This window comes from Melozone crissalis, unplaced genomic scaffold, assembly GCF_028551555.1.
Source record: "Melozone crissalis strain CALT ecotype California unplaced genomic scaffold, PUWL_Pcris_2 ptg000110l_1, whole genome shotgun sequence".
Lineage (NCBI taxonomy): Eukaryota > Metazoa > Chordata > Aves > Passeriformes > Passerellidae > Melozone > Melozone crissalis.
In genome coordinates this window covers 1,999,558-2,019,618 of record NW_026535887.1, presented here as the reverse complement: position 1 = coordinate 2,019,618, position 20,061 = coordinate 1,999,558, and positions in this window count along the sequence as shown.

The following is a 20,061-nucleotide window of genomic DNA, read 5'->3' as shown; positions in this document are numbered from 1 at the left end:
AGAATCCCAGAATGGGTTGGAAGGGATATTAAAGACAATCCTGTTCCAACACCCTGCCATGGGCAGGGACACCTTCCACTGTCCCAGGGTGCTCCAAGCCCTGTCCAACCTGGTTTTGGATACTTCCAGGGATGGAGCAGCCACAGCTTCTCTGTGCCAGTGCTTCACCACCCTCTGAATAAATCATTTGTTCCTAATATCTAACTTAAACCTGCCTTCCTTCAGCTTGAAACCATTGCCCCTTGTCTTATCACTGCCCATCATACAAACTCCCCTCCATTCCATAAACCCCTTCAGGCTAGGGTGAAAGGCTGGGAATTTCAATATTTGTGTAGGCAAAGGTGAAGTTATTGAGAATTGATAGTTTTGGGGTTCCAGAGGAGAGGATGTTGTTCTCCTTTAGCCAGAAATCCTGCTGGGTGGCTGCTCCCGCCAAAACCCCAGTGTGGCACTTGGTTCCTTCCCTCCCACACCTGAGACTTGAGGTTCCCTGCCACCAAAGGGGTTCCTGGCCATGGAATGACAAGGAATACATGGAATTTGCCTGCCTTAGGAAGCATTTGGACTTCTTTAATCACAGCAGCCAAGCAACATTCTCCCACCTTACAAAACACCTGGCAAAATATCCAACACAGGACAACACAGATCTGCTCCCCCAGCTGTGTCCCACACACAGTCCCGGAGCAGGAAAGGGGCTCTAAATGTAGATGGGAAGAGTGGGGAGAGGACATCAAGGAGTGTCCCCTCAGGGGATGACATCAAGGAGTTTGTCCCCTCAGTTCGTCCCCCTGCAGGCCGTGAGATTCACCTGCCTTTGAAAGTCAACCTGAGCAGTTGTTTAGCCCCAGCAGCTAATTTTTCCCTCCTGCTTGCACTTTCCTGGAGTGTTTGGTCTGTCTCTCTGGCAGAGAGCTTTTATTGCTGAGATGGTTACTTCAGCCTTGTCTCAATTTGCTTTTAGACTAACAAGCAATGTAGCTGCAAATTAAAAAGAGGGAAAACAACAATAACCAAAGCTCTGCCTCTCTCCCCATCCCTCCTCCCTTCCGAGAGGACGCTGGAAGATTGAGAAGTGAGTCACTGAATGATCTTTCTAGGTCACAGAGACCTTTTCTTAATGCACTGTGAATAGAGGAGGGAAAGGTTTGTGATTGCTGGGCAGGGATCTGGGCTCAGAGCCTCACCTGGCTGCAGGCTCACAGTCTATTTTTGCATCTATTAATTACAGAACTCCAGGGGATTAATTTGTACAAAATGAGTAAATAATTCCCCTTTTTCCAGTCTGGCTGCTCAATTTAGAAGGCCACATCTTTGGGGCTCAGACTGCTATTTTTGGGGAGAGTACAACCCCAGGTACCCATCAACAGGCTGTAAATCACAGCCACAATGAGCAGCATGAACTACAAGAGCACAAAACACCATTCCCTGGCCCCAAACCCACCATTCTTTATCATTTCAGCCAAAAGAAATTTCACTGTTTGGCATTGTGATCACACTGTTTGTAGCTGGGGTGGCTGAACTTTTTGTAGGAAGGAGTTCTTTTCTGAGAGAGCACAGTCCTGGCCTCTAAAGGATTTGCAGCACAGACTCTGTTCTTCAAGTGTGAAACAGAAATTATGACCTCAAGGAAAGATTCAGTAGGGATCCATTTTTGGTAGAAAAGGGAAATTGAAGCTAAAATCCTGACTTCTGTTCAGCTTTCCATCCCTACAGAACCAAACAATTTTGGCCAAGTGGAAATGACCAAGGGAACCAAGCTGAGCATGAGATGGGTGTGGTTTGGACAGGGGAAGTGAGGTTACTTATGAAAACATGAAAGGCATTAACAGGTTAATGGGCAGGACTGGGGAGTTCAAATATGGCTGGGAAAAGCTCCCTGAGCAGTCTCGTGGATATTTGACTGTTTTCAAAGGGAAATGCTGGAAGCAGCTGCTCTGGAGATATTTTATCAACTTTGGGGAGGCCAAATTCTGTAGGACACGGTGAAGGGAATATTTGCATTAGCTGGGAGGTTTAGCTCTTTTCCAAGTATTGTTTACCTGCTCTGCTCCTCTCCCATTTTCTCCCCTTTGCCTTTGAATGCTGTGACACAGCAGATACCCCATAGTGCAGAGGGATGTCCCCAAGGAGATTCACAACCCTCCACCAAATTTCACTCAGGAGTGGAATTTGCAGCATGTTGGGCCTCAGGATGGCATCTCCCTTAGCTGGACCTTGGAGGGTGTTGATGGACCCACAACCTCTGTCTCTGTATTGTAGGAAAGGCCAGAGAGGTTGAAGACCAAGAACCACAGAATGGTTTGGGTTGGAGGGACCTTAAAGCCCATCCAGTTCCAGCCCCCTGCCATGGGCAGGGACACCTTCCACTGTCCCAGGCTGCTCCAAAACCCATCCAACCTGGCCTTGGACACTTCCAGGGATCCAGGGGCAGCCACAGCTTCTCTGTGCCAGGCCCTCACCTCTCTCACAAGGAAGAATTTCTATCCAATATTAAACCCAAACCTGCCCTCTGTCAGTTTGAAGCCATTCCCATTTGTCCTGTCCCTCCAGGCCCTTGTCCAAAGTCTGTCTTCACCTCTCCTGGAGCCTCCTTAGGTACTGGAAGAGGCTCTAAATTCTCCTTGGAGCCTTCTCTCCTCCAGGCTGAAATCTCCAAGTCTCTCAGCCTGTTTTATAACAAAGGTTCTCCAGCCCTGTGATCAACTTAGTGGTTTCCTCTGGAGCTGTTCCAACAGGTCCAAATCCTTCTTGTACTGAGGCCCAAGAGCTGGATGCAGAGACACCTCTGAATCCTGATGGCAATGTCAGAGAGAAAGAGAAACCTGGCAAAACAGAAAACATCTGCAAATATTTGCCTTTTTTATGCACACTGACTGCGCAGCCAGTGCAGACCACTTGAGCATCTCCTCTCAGGAGGAAGGCTCAGGGTTTTGAACCCTGACTAACTGCCTGTGCCACGAAGAAGGAGCACTTTTATTTTTCTGGTGGGTTGGCTGAGACACAGAGCACTGAACTCGTGTTCTGACACAGCTTCTCTCCAAATCTCAGCATCAAGTGGGATCAGCAAACAGAGCTTAAAGGGACTTGGAGATTTTTTAAACACTCCTCTCTGCTCAAAGCCAAGACTCTCTATGCCTGTTATTCCCAGCCATTCCTAATATCAGTTGTTTCTTGCTTTTAGAAGATCCAGTATTAAAAGCATCCAATTCATCTGCATTTTCCCCTTATTCCTGGATTTTAATTAAGTTAAATGAGCAGCAGGTGCATTTCCTCTCACTTCTGTATTTCTCTATTCTTCTGAAGGATAGAAAAAAAAAAGCAAGGAGAGACACAAGGTTTCTTAATTGTCCAAAGATGCCACTGACAAATTGGTTAGTTTTTACTGACTCTCAATTTCACTGCCGTGGGCATTTTTTTTTCCCTACAGAAGAAAAGGCCATGCCAGAGGAATATTTATGAGCCTGCACAATGGGGAAATGGCTTGTAAAAGTATCTACAGCAAAGCACAGCACAGACATGTCTATTTGCTAAGGAGCAGGACCAAGTTAGTGAATCTGGGGAACCACTGATGTATGCAGTAATAGAGTGAAATCAAGCTCCAGAATAAAATGTGCAGTCAGGCAGAGACCCAAATGAAATGCCATTGCGGGATACAAATGAAAAATTATCAAAGGATAAAATGAAACCCATCAAAACACAATGTCCTTCACTTTGTTGTTTTTATTCTAATTCAGAAACATTCGGGTTTCATCTCCAGCCAGGCCCTAAACAGAGGCAGACTTGCATGTTGTATTTCAGGCGTTCTTGCCTCGCTCTTTTGTTCTTCTGTTTCTCTATTTAATTAATTTTTTTTAAGGAGGAAAAAAAATGCTGCCTTTGTTTCTAACCAGAGCAGTTTGCCCTTTGCCTGAGGCTCTGCCCTCAAACCCCAGCCCGTATTCTGGCCTTGCTCCCTGACCTCCCACATCTCCATGGCTTTGCCTTGAGCGTCCCGGTGTTAAATCCAGAGCCTGGGCTGGGACAAGAGGGTCTGTGAAAAAGAGATATCCAGGTTTTCTTTCCTTAGAGGACAATCCACCTGGTCCCTATTATCTTTTTCTCCTCCACCCTCAATCAGTACAATGTTTTAAAAGTGTGATTTCCCCAGTTTTAAGCACTCACAAATGATTTTCCCCTTGCCATGGATGCCAGCTGCATGGATCTTTTGATTGCTGAATGGTCAGGCTCTCTGCTCTAAGAAATCTGCACCCTCAAAGGGATTTACAGAGAGAAGGCAGTGGCTTTTTACACCATTCTGCAGTGAATTCTTTACTGAAGCACAGGATTTCCAGGTCTGGGCACCAGCCTTGTAGCACTGACAGACATTGCTGCTGCCTCCCTGGGGCAAGGAGAAGAAAATTGGCTGTGTTGTACTAACAGAGAAGGCAAATTATTTCCTGGAGGTGATTTAACTAATCAAGCACAGTCAGAAGGTACAGATGTCCTTTCCTCTGCCTGTGCATCCCCAGGGATGCAGGCTGGGTGCAAGACATGCTTGAAGGGATGGCAAACAGCTCTGCTTTGGGTATATTTCATAGGTATTTAGGTCTGTGTTACTTCCATGTGCCATTCCTGAGATCATTTGGGCAGAGCTCTGGTGGGGTGTACCTTGAAACTCTGCTATTGGTGAGCAAAACCAAAGAGATTTTAGAGATGTAAAGGGTAGATTTAGATTGGATATTAGGAAGAAATTATTCTCTGTGAGGATGGGGAGGCCCTGGCACAGGGTGCCCAGAGAAGCTGTGGCTGCCCCTGGATCCCTGCAATGTCCAAGAACAGGTTGGATGGGGATTGGAGCAACCTGGGACAGTGGAAGGTGTCCCTGCCATGGCAGGGGTGGAACTGGGTGGTTTTCAGTTGCCTTCCAACCCAAACCGTTCTGTGATTCTCTGTTTCTATGGTTTGGGGCAAAACCACATCTGTTGCAGAATTTGGGGACGTTTCCCACTCTGAGTGCTGAGGCAAGCCCAAAAGTTGATGTCCATCACAAGGAAACATTAAAAGGATCTGATCAGCACGTCTTGTTCCAACTCAGGCCAGTCAGGCTTCAGTTCACCACAGAAAATCTCTGTTAAAATCCAGGCTTAGAATACGTGGAGTTATTTCCCATCAAGGTTTTATCCTTGGGGGCATTCAGAAACATTCACCCCAGAAAGTTCCCAACAGCCACCTCTCTTTAAACATGCTTCTTCAAATCTTATTTTTCCATACTCATTTCTTAGCCCTTCTAGCTGAGACATTCAGATATTCTGCTCTTTTTGACCACACAGATCATTTCAAGCACATATTATTGCGTTGCTATGGTTATATTAGTATTGCAGTTTCCCTTTGTATTTGATTCAAACCTGAAATGAGTTCTTCCTACATAACCAGTTTTCTAATATATAGATATCAAAATTGTGGGGTTGGTTTGTTGGTTTTGTGTTGGGTTTTATTTTTTGCAGCCAATATCAAACATGATTTCAACATTTCAATGTAATGGAAAGGCTGATGTGCCTCAGTCAATGCAAAATTCAATCTGCTCTCAGAAGGAAATTTTGTAATCAGTTACAATTTGGCTGCATAACTTTTAGATGAGTAAAATTAGAGAAGATGGATGCTGGTTGAAGCACTGAAAATATGATATTTCCAAGAGAACACATTTCTGCAAGAGTACAGGAAGTGAATCGTGAACAGTCATTGCAAAAAGGGGCCAAACAATTTAAAACTCTTTCATTTGGGTTGATTTCTTAATTAACACAAATCCCAGCATCAGACTTGGGAGAAAGACCAATTTTTGCCAGAGATTCAAAACTCAGTTCCTTCCTGCTAAGGTGAAAATACCCACAGAAAGTAGCTATGAGACTCCTGCAAACTTTCTGGATCAAAGCTGAAGGAAAATGGGATTGGCAAAGCAATTTTGAAGACCAAAGATTAATCTAAGAGGACGATAGTGATAAAAACACAAAAACCTTTAAGAGTCAGGCTTAAAATTAAGGGTACAAGAACAAATTTTAAGCATTTTCTTGCACATCATTTTGGGATGGGAAAGGAGTACACAGAAGCACCACTACTCGAAGATGTTCCCATCACAAGAACTTTTCTCATTGCCTGGCCAGCGTCCTTCCTCAGGAAGGGGAGATATCCTGCTCCATCTGCCCACCTGGAGCTCCTTTTCCACCAGTTGCTGGGGTGGGATAGTACCAGCACCAGTCTGAGTGCCCAGGTGTAAGAGTGTCGGGGGGTAGGACGGTCGGGACGGACGGAGACGAGAGATCTCTGAAGCCAGGTGGTGGAACTTGGGATTTATTGCAAAGGGCCTGGGTCCAGGGCCCTGCTGGGATTCGGGGTTTATTGCAAAGGGCCTGGGTGCAGGGTCCTGCTGGGATTTGGGGTTTATTGCAAAGGGCCTGGGTGCAGGGCCCTGCTGGGATTTGGGGTTTATTGCAAAGGGCCTGGGTGCAGGGGCCTGCTGGGATTTGGGGTTTATTGCAAAGGGCCTGGGTGCAGGGCCCTGCTGGGATTTGGGGTTTATAGCAAAGGGCCTGGGTGCAGGGCCCTGCTGGGATTTGGGGTTTATTGCAAAGGGCCTGGGTGCAGGGCCCTGCTGGAGCTGCCAGCCACAGCTCAGAGCAGGCCCAAGAGAAGAGAGGGGGAGAGACAATGAGAGGGTGAGAGCATAAAAGGGTAAGAGAGAAAAAGCATAAGAGAGTAAAAGGGTAAGAGAGTAAAAGGGGTAAGAGAGTAAAAGGCAAGAGCTAAGAGACAAGAGTGAGAAGTTCCCGTTACAATACAATCAATCATCTTCTGTGTCAAATATTCTGATTCTTACTAACTTATCTAGTTCAACATACAAATCTTATAGCATTTCTATACAGCCTATAAGAATCATTACATTACCATACTGTGTTACATTTTAAACCCTAAAAACTCCTCTTTGGGCCCCTTCCGCCAAGCTGCAGGGTCTGCTCTGACCCTTGGGCCTGTCTGCAAGCAGGGGGTGTTGTTCCATCAAAAGGGGATCACCTTCAGCCAGCCACACCATTGTTTTCCTGTTGTTCAGTAACTGAGGTATCTCAAAGCTTGCTTTCATTTCAATCTCACTTATAGTTTTTGTATTCTCAAAATCTTTTGCCAGACAATCATATTTATAAGGCTTTCCTGTTCCATCTTCCCCAACACCTGGGCAGGGCTGCTCCATCCCAGGGTGTTTGTAGAGTGACCCCTGAGATTCGTGGGGACTTCTCTTTGTGCTTCAGGGTCAGAGGCCTTGGCACAGAGTGCCCAGAGAAGCTGTGGCTGTCCATGGATCCCTGGAAGTGTCCCAGAACAGGTTGGACAGGGCTTAGAGCACCCTGGGATAGTGGAAGGTGTCCCTGCCCATGGCAGGGGATGGAATGAGATGATTTTTAAGGTCCTTACCAACCCAAACCATTCAATTTTTCCAGTGCAAAGCCCCAACGCTTCTTCTCTTCCATCATTCCAGCTCTGTGGTGCTCAACACCACCACCTCCCATCCCAGCCTCCCTCCAGGCCCTCTTTTGGGATCACCCTGAGTTGTGGAGATATAAAACAGGGGCGATCAGCACAGGAGGCATGCTGAAGGCAGCGCTGCTTCATTCTTTCCCCCATCTCCCCCTCCTCCTCTCAGTCAGGCTGTGTGAACACCCAGCACTGATGCACGGGCTTCTCCTGCCCTCAGCTGGCTGCTCTCTGCAATGCAAAGGGCTCAATTTCCAAAATCCCAGCCCCTGGAAGTGAGGAAGAAGAGAAGAATTCACCTCAGCATCATTCAAGCACCGTTTGATGCCGCCCCTCTCTCCAAACTTCATGAACAGTGACACAACCAGAGCTGGGAGCATCAGAGCAGGGAAAAGCTGAGCTTTCCATGATGGGCTGTGTTAATTCTTAATTCCAGCATCACAGCTAGCAGGGAAAGCACTGGAAATGTTGGAAGAGCTTAGAAAACAGAGGTCTGATTTGTAAAATGTTGGTGGTAGACAGGGAAAGAGGGATTTACCCTTGATAAAGGGGTGAGTAGTTGTGGGAACCCAGGACATCCCTCTGGCTGTCCATGAAGGCCAGAACCCCTGCCAGGGGGCTCAGAGACCCTGGCACAGAGCCCAGAACACCTGTGGGTTTGATTATGACCCATGGAGCAAATTTCCAACCTTGTATGAAGATCAGCATGACACAACAGTTTAGGTAGAATGATAGTGAAGTTATCACGGGGTGAAAAATAGATTTTTGGGGTTTCTGGTATGGGTTTCAGGAGGCAAGATGGAGGGATCTGGGTGTGTCCAGCCTTTCTCCTTCTTCTTCTTGGCCTCCATCTCCTGCTGTGATGGTGGCACTTACAGATTGGTTTAGAGTAAAAGCTCACTGTCTAACACAGGTGATAGGTATTGGAAGTTATGGTAAATAATGTGCAGGTAGTTTTTAGTATAAAGACATAACACTGCCCTGGGGCAGGCAGAATGCCTGGAACTGTCCTGCTGGACAGACCTCGGCAGGGCAGGAGAAAGAATTTTATAGATAAGAAACAATAAACAACCTTGAGACCGAGAAATGAAGAGCTCTGACTCCTTCTTCAAGGGCCGGGCTGGGAAAAGAGACTTTTAACAATCTTGGTGTCACCCTGAGCAGCTAGAGACCCCAACAAGAAGTATGGGCTCCCAGAGCACAGGGCGCTAAACTGGGTTGGATCAGCTCCTGGGCAAGAGGAAGGGGAATAAATTCCTTCCACAAAACAGGGTATTTAATGAGGTCAGTTACTCTGGCATTGCAACCCTAAAATCACAGAATATCCTGAATTGGAGACCTACAAACATCATCCACTGTAGTCCCTGGCCCTGCACAGACACCCCAGCAATCCCACCCTGGGCATCCCTGAGAATGTTGTCCAAACTCTCCTGCAGCTCTGGCAGCCTCGGGGCTGTGCCCATTCCCTGGGGAGCCTGGCCAGTGCCCCACCACCCTCTGGATGAGGAAACTTCTGATATCCAGCCTAAACCTCCTCTGGCCCAGCTCCAGCCATTGCCTCAGGCAGCATCACTCAGACCATGACTCAATTAGCAGCAATGTTCTTATTTAATGTCACTGTGATGTCATGGGACTGAGAGGACATGATGCACCCTCCTGGCTGCTTGTGGGCCCACATGTAAATCAATTTAATGATTATAAAGTGTCTGAATGTTTTTTAGGGCAGATTCTCAGGAAAATGGAAGTGCCTTTCAGGTGGGTTTTGCCCTGTTGGCACCACAGAAGTTTCAATTCCTTTGGGGAAAAAAAACCCCAAACCTGTTTCTTCATCAAAGCACCTCCTGAGACGTGATCTTGCTTTGTTTTAGGAAACTTCTTTGATGTTTGTTTTGTGGTTTGGGGGTTTTTGTGTTGGAATTTTCTTTGGTTTTAATTTGACCAACACTAATTCAGAGTGTTTCTTTCCTAGATGAACTTTGGGAGAGGGCTATTCCTTCCCCCACCTCTTGAATCCCCAGTGTCTCTGGCTGGGATGCAGATGTGACCCAGGGAATGCCCCTCCAGAGTTTCTCTTTCTCAGGGAATCCCCTGAACTTCGGAAAGCCAGATGTCAGAAAGGGATGTTTTGCCAATTCTACCACGCGAGGGCAGCCTCTTCCACCTTCCCGTGTCAAAAATCTTCCCAAATCCAGGATTAAAGGCTCTTTAGCTTGTTTGAGGTCCCTTGATGATAGCATTGCTGTGGTGACACCGGCTGCTGGATGATTTTCAACGAGAGATGTACAGACAGTTGGACTTGATGATCTTAGAAATGCCTTCCAACCTAAATGATTCAATTATTCTATGAAATATTGTTCTATTGTATTAAAAGAAAATAAAAATCATCACAGGGCTTTCGAAAAGGATGCCTGGAGCTACAGGAACATTGCTTAAGGACAGAGTTGAAAGTACTCCCACACCTCAAACTGTGGCCACTGAAAGCACGGGGTTAAAACAAATGAAATAACTGCGATGACTGATGAGTCCTGTGTGAGTAACACCGAATTCCTGGCCAAGTCATCTCCAACAGGCACAAACCTCATTCTTCTGGCTCTTACATCAAGAGCCACCACGTACAGCAGATAAATAAAAGCTGATTCTTGCAACCCAGAGGCAGCAGCAGATTTATCAGCTGCTGTTTGCTGGAGTCACTGCTGTGTGTGGGCAGAGAACATCCCACTGAAGGCATTGAATTACACACATATTTTGCCCTGGGTTGTGTCCTCCTCTTGATTTGTGCACTCACAGCCCAGTGGAGGTAAAGGAGCTGCTTTCCTAAAGCAGAGAGCAGCAGGAAGAGCCAGAGCTGCAGCATTATTAAAACCCTGCTGTCTCCAAGCTGTGGATGCCAGGCTTGCAGTCAGCATCTCTGGAGAGGAGGAACAGCAGTGACCATCATGAAGTGAGCTTGTTTCTGTGATCACTCCTGAAGGACTGCTCCCAGATTTCTCCCTGAGGTGCCTTTAAAGAATTTTATGATGAGTTATGTTTTAACTCTGTGTTATAGGATTCCTCCTTCCCCTCTCCAGACAGAAATGGTGTTTTCCCATGGACTGAGCCTTCATCTCAGCATCCTCCTGGGCTTGCCACAACCCAAACACAGAAGGTTTTGTGTGTTTGTCAAAAAGCCCAGAGCCCACCCTGATGAACATTCACAGCCTGTGCAAGCTGAATTTGTGCAGAAATTCAAGCCTTGAGCTTGATTCCCCAATGCCTCAGCTCTGCAGACTGTCCCAGCAAGTTAATCAGGAAGATTATCAATTTACACCCACTTTGCTTGAACATGAGCAATTGACTATCGGAGCAGGAGTGAATTTGGCACCAGCCTTAACATATTAAGCAAATTAAGAGCTGGGATAAAAATCATTATATCTGACAGAGCAATTTGTGCATCAGAGGATGGTGTGCTTTTAATTCGTTGGCAAGAAGGAGAGGGGAAAGGGGAGCATCCATTCTCTGCAAACCCAAAGATAACTGGGTGTGGTTTATTCTGGTGCCAACCCTTCCAAATAAGAAATAAATTAGCAAGCAACTGGCACAAAAAGATAAACATGTAAAAGAAGAATTGGCCATTTATTGCAGAGAAATTCGTCCTCTTATCCTGGCACCACGCTGAGGGAAAATGTGGGATGAGATAAAAGTGGGTTAACTCAGGACACCCCAGAAAAGGTTTGCTCAGGATAGAAGAGCTGTGAAATCCTCTCCTACTTGGCACCCTCATGGCTCAAACAGAGGGGATCAGGGCATGGAGAGAATTCCAGTGTGGGAGGAAAGGCTGGGTGGTGGAAAGGTGAATATTGACATTCCCTTTGATCCAGCCTGGGACCTCAAATGAGAGAGATGACACCTTGATTTCCACCTCACCTGCTCTTCATCTGTGTGGGAGGACATTTATCAGCCTGAATCACAGGATGGTCGGGGTTGGAAGGCACCTTAAAGATCATCCAGTGCCACCCCTGACATGGGCAGGAACACCTCCCACTATCCCAGGCTGCTCCAAGCCCTGTCCAGGCTGGCCTTGGACACTTCCAGGGATCCAGGGGCAGCCACAGCTTCTCTGGGCAGCCTGTGCCAGGGCCTGCCTACCCTCACAGGGAAGAATTCCTTCCTAATATCTCATCTAAATATCTCCTCTTTTCATTTAAAAATGTTCCCCCTTGTCCTATCACTCAGTGCCAAAGGAGGTGGCAAATGAAGAGAGAAAAAAACTGCAACTGTAAACTCGTAAATCATCAAAGTCCTAAAATCCCCCTTGTCCTATCACTATCTGCCTGTGCAAATTCAGTTTTCCCTCTTTTCATCAGCCCCCTTTAAGTACAGGAAGGCCACGTTAAGGTCTCCTCAAAGCCCTCTCTCTTCTCCATGCTCAACAACCCCACTTCTCTCAGCCTGTCAAGATAAACAGTGCACCTTTGTTTACTCTAAAAAAAAACCTTCTACTTAGGAACTATTTTCTACCTAAGAGCTGTGTTCACAGGTGCTGCATGACATTGAATGGGTTCTGCAAGTTAGGACAGAGCAGGTAAATTCGGAGTGATAGGGAAAAAAGCAAAATGATGAGTTATTATATCACCATCATGAAGGACATGGAGGATAATTCATCAGCCTGCCCATCAGAGCAGATTCTAGATATCTTTATTCCTCTGCCCTTTTTTTTATGATGTCCCTTCAAGTCTGAGACCCCACTGAGGATTGCTTTGAACCTACAGTGCTGTGACAGGAAATTTCTGTGAGGGTCAATGCAGAAGTGTCCTCTGACAAAAAGGACACAGGACTCTGCCACAGCAGCTCTCTGTGCTACCCTTTTGATTTAGGGGATAAAATACCCCAAAGCTGGTTTAGAGGTTACTGTTCTTTCTGCAGGGGTGGCAAGAAGCACAAGGGCTCTGTGAAAGGAGTCTCAAGAGCTTCTGCAGCACCAGGTTCTTTGAAAGAGCAGAGCTGAGGTGAACAAGACACCAGCAAAGTTCAAACCAAGCTGCCCTGAGAGTCAGAGCTTCCCCTCAGCTCACAGTGAAGTGTGAGCTGCTCCTGCCTGGCCAGGGGTTTTCTCCTGCATTCAGGTAAGATAAGGGACAGGCAGGGATGGCCAGATACAAGGCAGCTGCTGAGATGTGATGCCTTGGAAAGCAGAGGGCATGGCAGAGGGGGTTGGCAACCAGCTGGTTTGGTTTTTGCAGTTCTGAGTAATGATCTTGAAAAAATTCCATCCACCTTTCTCAGACAGGCTGAGAGAGCTGGGAGTGTTCAGCCTGGAGAAGAGAAGGCTCCAGGGAGACCTTAGAGCTCCTTCCAGTGCTTGAAGGGGCTCCAGGAGAGGGATTTTGGACAAGGGTCTGGATGGACAGGGCAAGGGGGGGTATGGCTCAGTGCCCTCAGAGCTTTTTCCAGCCATAATGATTCCACGGCACATGAGGGATGGGCATTCCCCAGACACTCCCACTGCCTGAGGAGGGGTATCTGGAGGATGCTGCTGATGTTGGAGTGGTGGCACAGGGTCCTGAAGGGTCACATTCTGTTCTCTGGTGCACTGCAGCAATTCCCACATCTGCCTGTGCGTGCTGAAGGATGGGGACTCAAACATCTCCATGGTTTTCTATAGAATCACAGAATGGTTTGGGTTGGAAGAGGCCTAAAGAACATCCCATGGGCAGGGACACCTTCCACTCTCCCAGGCTGCTCCAAGCCCCCTCCAGCCTGGCCTGGAATACTGCCAGGGATGGGAATCCACAGCTTTTCTGAGCAACGAGCAAGCCAAGATTTCTATTTTTCTTCATCTCCTGACACCAAAGGAGAGTTGTTCATTTTTCTGCTGCTATTCCCAAATCCTTCCCTTCCCCACATTGGCTCCTTGGCCAGGTGAAGGCTGTGAGGAGAAGGCCTCTGGAGCTGTACTGCTTTAAGAAGCATCTAAAGCCCCTTCAAACCATCTCAAAGACACATTGGGGCCACACAGGCCTCAAAAGACATCTCCTCCTTTTAGGAGAAGCTGGCTCACACTCAGTGCCAAAGGAGGTGGCAAATGAAGAGAGAAAAAAAGCTGTAACTCCGTAAACTCGTAAATCACCAAAGTCCTGAAAGAAAAGGGGAAAAAAAAAAAGGCAAGAACCCAACATGGCCTTTTTGGTTTGCAGATAAGCACAAAGTTTGGCAGGAAGGAGATTAGGGCTTTTTCCAGTGCACCTCACAGTCGATAATTCCCACAGCAACAGAGGTCCAGGCTGCAAACAGCCACACGTGTTCCCCTGCAGAACATGGGAGAGAGCAGAGGGGCAGGGGACAGGGCAGGGGATAGCTCAGCTCATGATTAACTTTGCTGACACCAAGGGAAGGTCCTGGCTGATCCTCTCCACACACCTTCCTCTGGAGAAGCATTTCTGCTGTCTTTGATAATTTAGTTTTTGGAAGCCCTCCTGATGCTTCCTGGGAAACCCCAGCCTGACTCTATCAGCTCTTGCCAGCAGCCAAGGGTTGTTATGGTTAATAACAGTAGAAAACTGCCAAAGGCACACAGAAGGAATTAAGTTGTCACCAACATTTAAAAATCAATGTTAGGCCATGGGAAGGATGGGGGAAGAAGACAACGGTTGTACCATATCTGCAGCTTCTCACTCTCTCCACAGTTCCTCCTGGGGTGGCCTAGATCCATCCTGAAAATAAACTTTTAAAAGTTTAAATTACTTTTAAAATGTCATTAAAAATAATAATTTTAATATCAAAACAATTAGAACAGTTTCATAAATAATTTAAATTATTAACTTTCTAAGTCATGCTTCGTGTCACCAGAGTCCTGCCAGACACCAAAGTGCCACTCAAAGGATGCAAAGGTCTCCCATGGTCTTGTGCCACATCTGCCACTCCTCTGTGGACACTGGAGGTGCTCTGGGACATCTCCAGTGACATCAGTTGTGTTCAGGTAGCTTGGTCAAGTCCCTGCAGTTCTTCCTGGGACAAAAACACTGGAGAACCAAGTGAGGGACAACAAATGTCACCCAGGTACCAAGTGATAGGATGAGAGGAAATGGCCTCAAGTTGCACCAGGGAAGGTTTAGGTTAGATTTTGGGGGAAAAAAAATCATGGAAAGGGTTGTAAAGAATTGGAAAAGCCTGCCTAGGGAAGTGATGGTGTCCCCATCCCTGGAAGTGTTACAAAACCATGTGGATGGGGCACCTGAGGACATGATTTAGTGATGAACATGGTGGTGGTGGTGTGTTGGTGGTTGGACTTGATGATCTTAAAGGTCTTTTCCAACCTAAATGAGTCTATGAAATGGAAAGGACTAGGGATGGTGGATAAACACAGCAATAAGGAGATCCAGAGCCAAGAGTCCCCCTGCTCCCTGAAGCATCTTCCTACTGCCCACCAGGGTTGAGCCTCGGGATGCAGGAGGCCAGAAGGGAGAAGCAACAAAAATTCTCTAAAATCAAGCGTCTCTTTCCAGGCTGTGAGCTCAGGGCTGAGGGAGGAAAAAGAAAAGACCTCATGTCTCCAAGGAACATCTCATTGTGTAAATCAAGGGTGAGAAGTGCGGCTGGAACTACACAAGTTCCCTAAGAAGGTGTTTCTCCAACCTCTGCAACTCTTTGTGCCCCCCATCCTCACAGTGAACACAGGAGGATGGACCCTCCAAAGCCCCTCCTGCCCATTCCTACATGCCCAGAGCCCCTCCTGTCCATTCCTACGTGCCCTGGCCATGGTGGAACTCCCACCCCTCCAGCCCAATGGCCCAAGGAAGCTCCATTCCATCATTCCTCACATCCCTGACTTGCACAGGTGACAGATGAAGCAGAGACAGGAAAGGGGACTGTGGACATGCCTTCCCCTCTTGTGGGGGTCCCAGTTGCCAGGGTACCAGTTGTTGGTTTTTCTGGGTCTGGATTGAAGGCACTTGAGATGGCAGTTCATGTTCACACTCAGGTGTTTATTATTTCTTATTAGTAAAATAGTCTCACTACTGTGAGTTGGGCAGCTTTTCATTAGAAGGCACAAAATGGCCAACAATCTCTTGTTACAAGGGCTTTTAAGACTGACCTATCCAATTAAGAACTGACACCTGGATTATTTTCCCTTTTAACCCAATAACTGATCCCAAAGAGCTGCAATAGGGACTTTTCTGCCCAATTACAAAATGCCACCCTAACCCATGGAGAAGGAGGAAGAAGAAGCATGAAGAAGGAACTCAGAACGACACCCTGTGCCCTCCATCTTGCTCCCATCCACAACACACTAAAAATCCCAAAACATCAAATTTTCACCAAGTGATGTCCTTCCAATAAACTCTGCTTGAATTTACTGCTGTGTTTATCCACCATCCCTGGTCCTTTCCATTTCATAGACTCATTTAGGTTGGAAAAGATCTTTAAGATCATCAAATCCAACCATCAACACAGCACCACCACCATATTCATCACTAATTTCTCTACACTACTCTCTATAATCTATTTCACACTTTTGTGGATTCTAGTCCATCTTGAAGTCTGGGAAAGTTTCTCCATGGATGAGGGTCACAGTCAGTGCTGCCCTGGGGGTCAGGGCACCCCAGAGCAGACAGAGGAATATTCCCTGTGTGCCCTGGCTTTGCACACCCTCTCACTGTGTGGGGTATTTCCCTATCAGGAGCTGATAAGATTTGGGCAGAGCTCTGCTCCCCACAGCATTCCTTGCGGGAGGGAGCTGCAGCCAGCAGGGACAGGCTGCGGGATGTCAGTCACACTCCATCCCTGGAGCAAGCCCAGCCCTCCACAAGGCACAGATGGCTCCTTTCCGTCATCTGACCTCATTGTTTAATCTGACCTGATCCGGTGCTCCAATCTAACTCCACTTTAATCACCACTACGAAGCCGGGATTGTTTCCCCGGGCTCCACCCTGAGTTCCTTCCCTCTGAGGGCACACACACAGAGCCCAGATCCGTCCTCCATCCCAGGGACACCTTCAGCTGGCTCCTCTGTGGGGTTTGAGGGGTGCTCCCAGAGGAGATGGTGCTGCTCACAGCCAGCACTGCAATAAAAGGATGTTTCCATTTGGTGAAGTCAGCAGAAGTTTCTCTTATGGCTGCTACCGGTCCCAAGTGTTCCTAAGACCCTTGGCAATTTTTGGTCAGGGCGTTCGTAGTGTTTGGGGGCTCCTAAAAAAGGTCTGCAATTATAGAACCACAGAATGATTTGGGTTGGAAGGGACCTTAAAGACCATCCTGTTCCAACCCCTGCCATGGACAAGGACAACTTCCACTATCCCAGGTTGCTCCAAGCCCCATCCAGCCTGGCCTTGAACACTTCCAGGGATCCAGGACCAGCCACAGCTTTTCCAGGATTGCATCTTGACTCTGCATGACCTTGGTCAAGTCGCTCAGCCTTGGTGGCAGCACTAAACTGTTCCCAATTTCCTGCTCTGCTTTGTGTTCTGATCCTGCTTTGGCTGTCAGTTCACACAAACTCATCCAGAGGTGATTGCCAGCCCATCCTTGGTTTTCCCTTGATTTCCATCCTTGGGAAGTAGCAGAGATCACAACCCCAGGGAAGCTGCAGTGCTCTCCAGTTGTGACTGTTCACAGGGTTTTTGGATAAGGGAAGAGACGAGGATCTGACTCCATGTTTCAGAAGGCTAATTTATTATTTTATTGTATATATTATATTAAAACTATACTAAAAGCATAGAAGAAAGGATTTCATCAGAAGGCTAGCTAAGGATAGAACAGCAAAGAATGATAACAAAGGTTTGTGTCTCAGCTCTCTGTCTGAGCCAGCTGGGCTGTGATTGGCCATTAATTACAAACATTTAACATGGGCCAATCAAATATCTACCTGTTGCATTCCACAGCAGCAGATAATCAATGTTTACATTTTGTTCCTGAGGCCTTTCATCTTCTCAGGAGGAAAATCCTAAGGAAAGGATTTTTCATAAAAGATGTCTGCGACATCCAGTTTATTTTATGTTTGCACATTAAAATATCCTCATCTCAGTTCTCCCTTGTTAAAAGTCTCAGCCCAGCCTCTCCAGGTCGAAATCCATGGACAGTGCAGCCAAGAAGCACCAAATGCAGCTGAGCAGGGCTGCAGACACCAATGTGTCCCACATTTGCTCACCCAAATCAGGTCTCAGCCAGCTGTGGGACTCGTGCTGGTGCTGCCTGTACCCAGGGAAGGACTGCCCCACACATCCCCTTCCCTACTGCCAGAGGGGGTTTATTGCCCCCAGCCCCCCCCTGCCCACAGCCTCAGAGGGTGGGAAGGGCCCTGGAAAGGTCACCCAGCCCATGACATCCCCCAAGGCAGGATCAGCTCTCCTCTGGCCCCCCTGGCAGATGTTTGTGTAACCTGCCCTCCTGTAAAGCAAGGCCACGTCCTGCCCCCAGCCTGCTCCTCCTCCTCTCTCTGGGGTCACTCCCAGGATTTTCCCACGCTGTCTGCATTACACAGCATCCCCCCAAGCTGCAGAGAGCCCCTCTGCACTCAGCTACAGCTCTTTTCCCACACGGAACGAGGAGAAACTATTTGCTGATACCTTTGCAGCATGAAAAAATAAATAAATATTTAAAAAATCCATCCCAGGCTGTCTTTGCCTCACATCAACACAGAGCCCCTAACTCACAGCCCTGTCAGCACCAGGGAGGGGATGTGGCTCTGCCAGGATCTGTCTGGCAGCAGAAGTGCTCCCAGCTCTTGCAGAGGGAGATTCCCTGCAATCTCATGGTAAGGAGTGAGAATAAAATGAATAAAATGTTGCTCCTTTTCTGTCCCTCCCCCAGGCTGTTCTGGGATGATCCTTGCTCAGGTGCCTTAATCCACACCTTTGTCCCACTGTGCTCTCCCAAAATCTTCTGTTTAATGAGTTTTGCCTCCACCTCTCTCTGCAATCCTTATGAAAGGGCACTGACAGCTTCACTCTGTGTTCCTGCAGAGCCCTCAGGGGCAGGTGGGCTTTGCACAGCAAAGGTCCCACTTCCAAAACACCTCAGAGTTCTCCATCCTCTCTCTTTCCACCATGGATAATTTCCCTCTACATTAAAGAAGCTGGCAGGTGGAAAGCAAATATTTATGCCCAGGCTGATGGGTGGTGCTAAAAGTTCTGCCCAAGGTTGGAGCTGACCCTTTGGAATCTCAGCATTGATCCCCATGTGCTGCTCAAGGGCAGCATCTCCTCTTCCCCCTGTTCAAGTTTTGTCGCTGCCTATTTTAAAGGCACTGCTGAAACCCTGCCCAAGGCACTGATTTCCCAGGCTGTTCTGGGATGATCCTTGCTCAGGTGCCTTGTTCCAAACGCTGTGTCCCACTGTGGTCTCCCAAAATCTTCTGTTTCAATGAGTTTTGCCTCCACCTCTCTCTGCAAGCCCTCATGAAAGGGCGCTGACAGCTTCACTCTATGTTCCTGCAGAGCCCTCAGGTGCAGGTGGGCTTTGCACAGCAAAGGTCCCACTTCCAAAACACCTCAGAGTTCTCCATCCTCTCTCTTTCCACCATGGATAATTTTTCCTCTAAATAAAAGAAGGTGGCAGGTGGAAAGCAAATATTTATGCCCAGACTGATGGCTGGTGGTAAAATTTCCATCCAGGGTTAGAGCTGACCCTTTGATTTCTCTGTGTTGATCCCCATGTGCTGCTCTGGAGCAGCATGTCCTCTTCCCCCTGTTCAAGTTTTGTCACTGCCTATTTTAAAGCACTGCTGAAACCCTGCCCAAGACACTTATTTCCCTTCTGATGGGGAAGCTGTCCTATTTTACCATTTTTCTCTGCAGTCAAGTGTGCTCCAACTGCAGTGCAATTCTAGGAGCTCCAAGACACACCATCACTGCAGCAGCTGTGGGGCTTTACATCCAAAACACACGTGATCAAATTGAAAGGCTTAGCAACACCAATTCTGCTATTTCCCCTGGTATTACACTGACTTTCTGGCTGAAACAATTTTCACTGCAGTATCCCACCAGTGAAACTGCTCCCAGATGCCTGAGCTTAGGCTGCAGATTTGGCTCTGAAGCCAAGTTTCCCAAAATGCTCCTGGTGATTTTCTACAGAGCTTGGAAATCCTGGAGGGTTTTTTTTTCCTTTTCTGTGTCAAGTTCACTTTATTTGATTTGGTAGGCTGAAAAGCAAAAAGTAGATCTCTCAGCAGCCCTATGTAAATGTTATTTAAATGTGCTGTCACGTTGGCCTCAGAACTGCTTGAGAAATACTCACTCCTCTGCCCCCTTGGAAAGCTGTGCAATCCTGGGATTGCAGACAGGAGGATGATTTCTTGGTGCAATGCACCAAGGGATTTAAATGCTATGTGCTCTTTTAGTTCTGAGGCACCTCTTAATTAAGAGCTGATTAACGTTTGGGGATTATTTTGCAACATAATCACTGTTTTGCAGGGACTGGTGCTCTGCCAGGGCTGGCTGCACAGGTTACACCCTGGGCACTCAGGGATCTCAGGCATCTGGGGCCAGGTTCTTTTAAAGGTAGATGTATTTAATTTACAGAAGGGGTTTTATACCAATTCTTCATCCCTTAGTCCCATGGCACAGTTTGTGTCCCAGATGTGGCAGG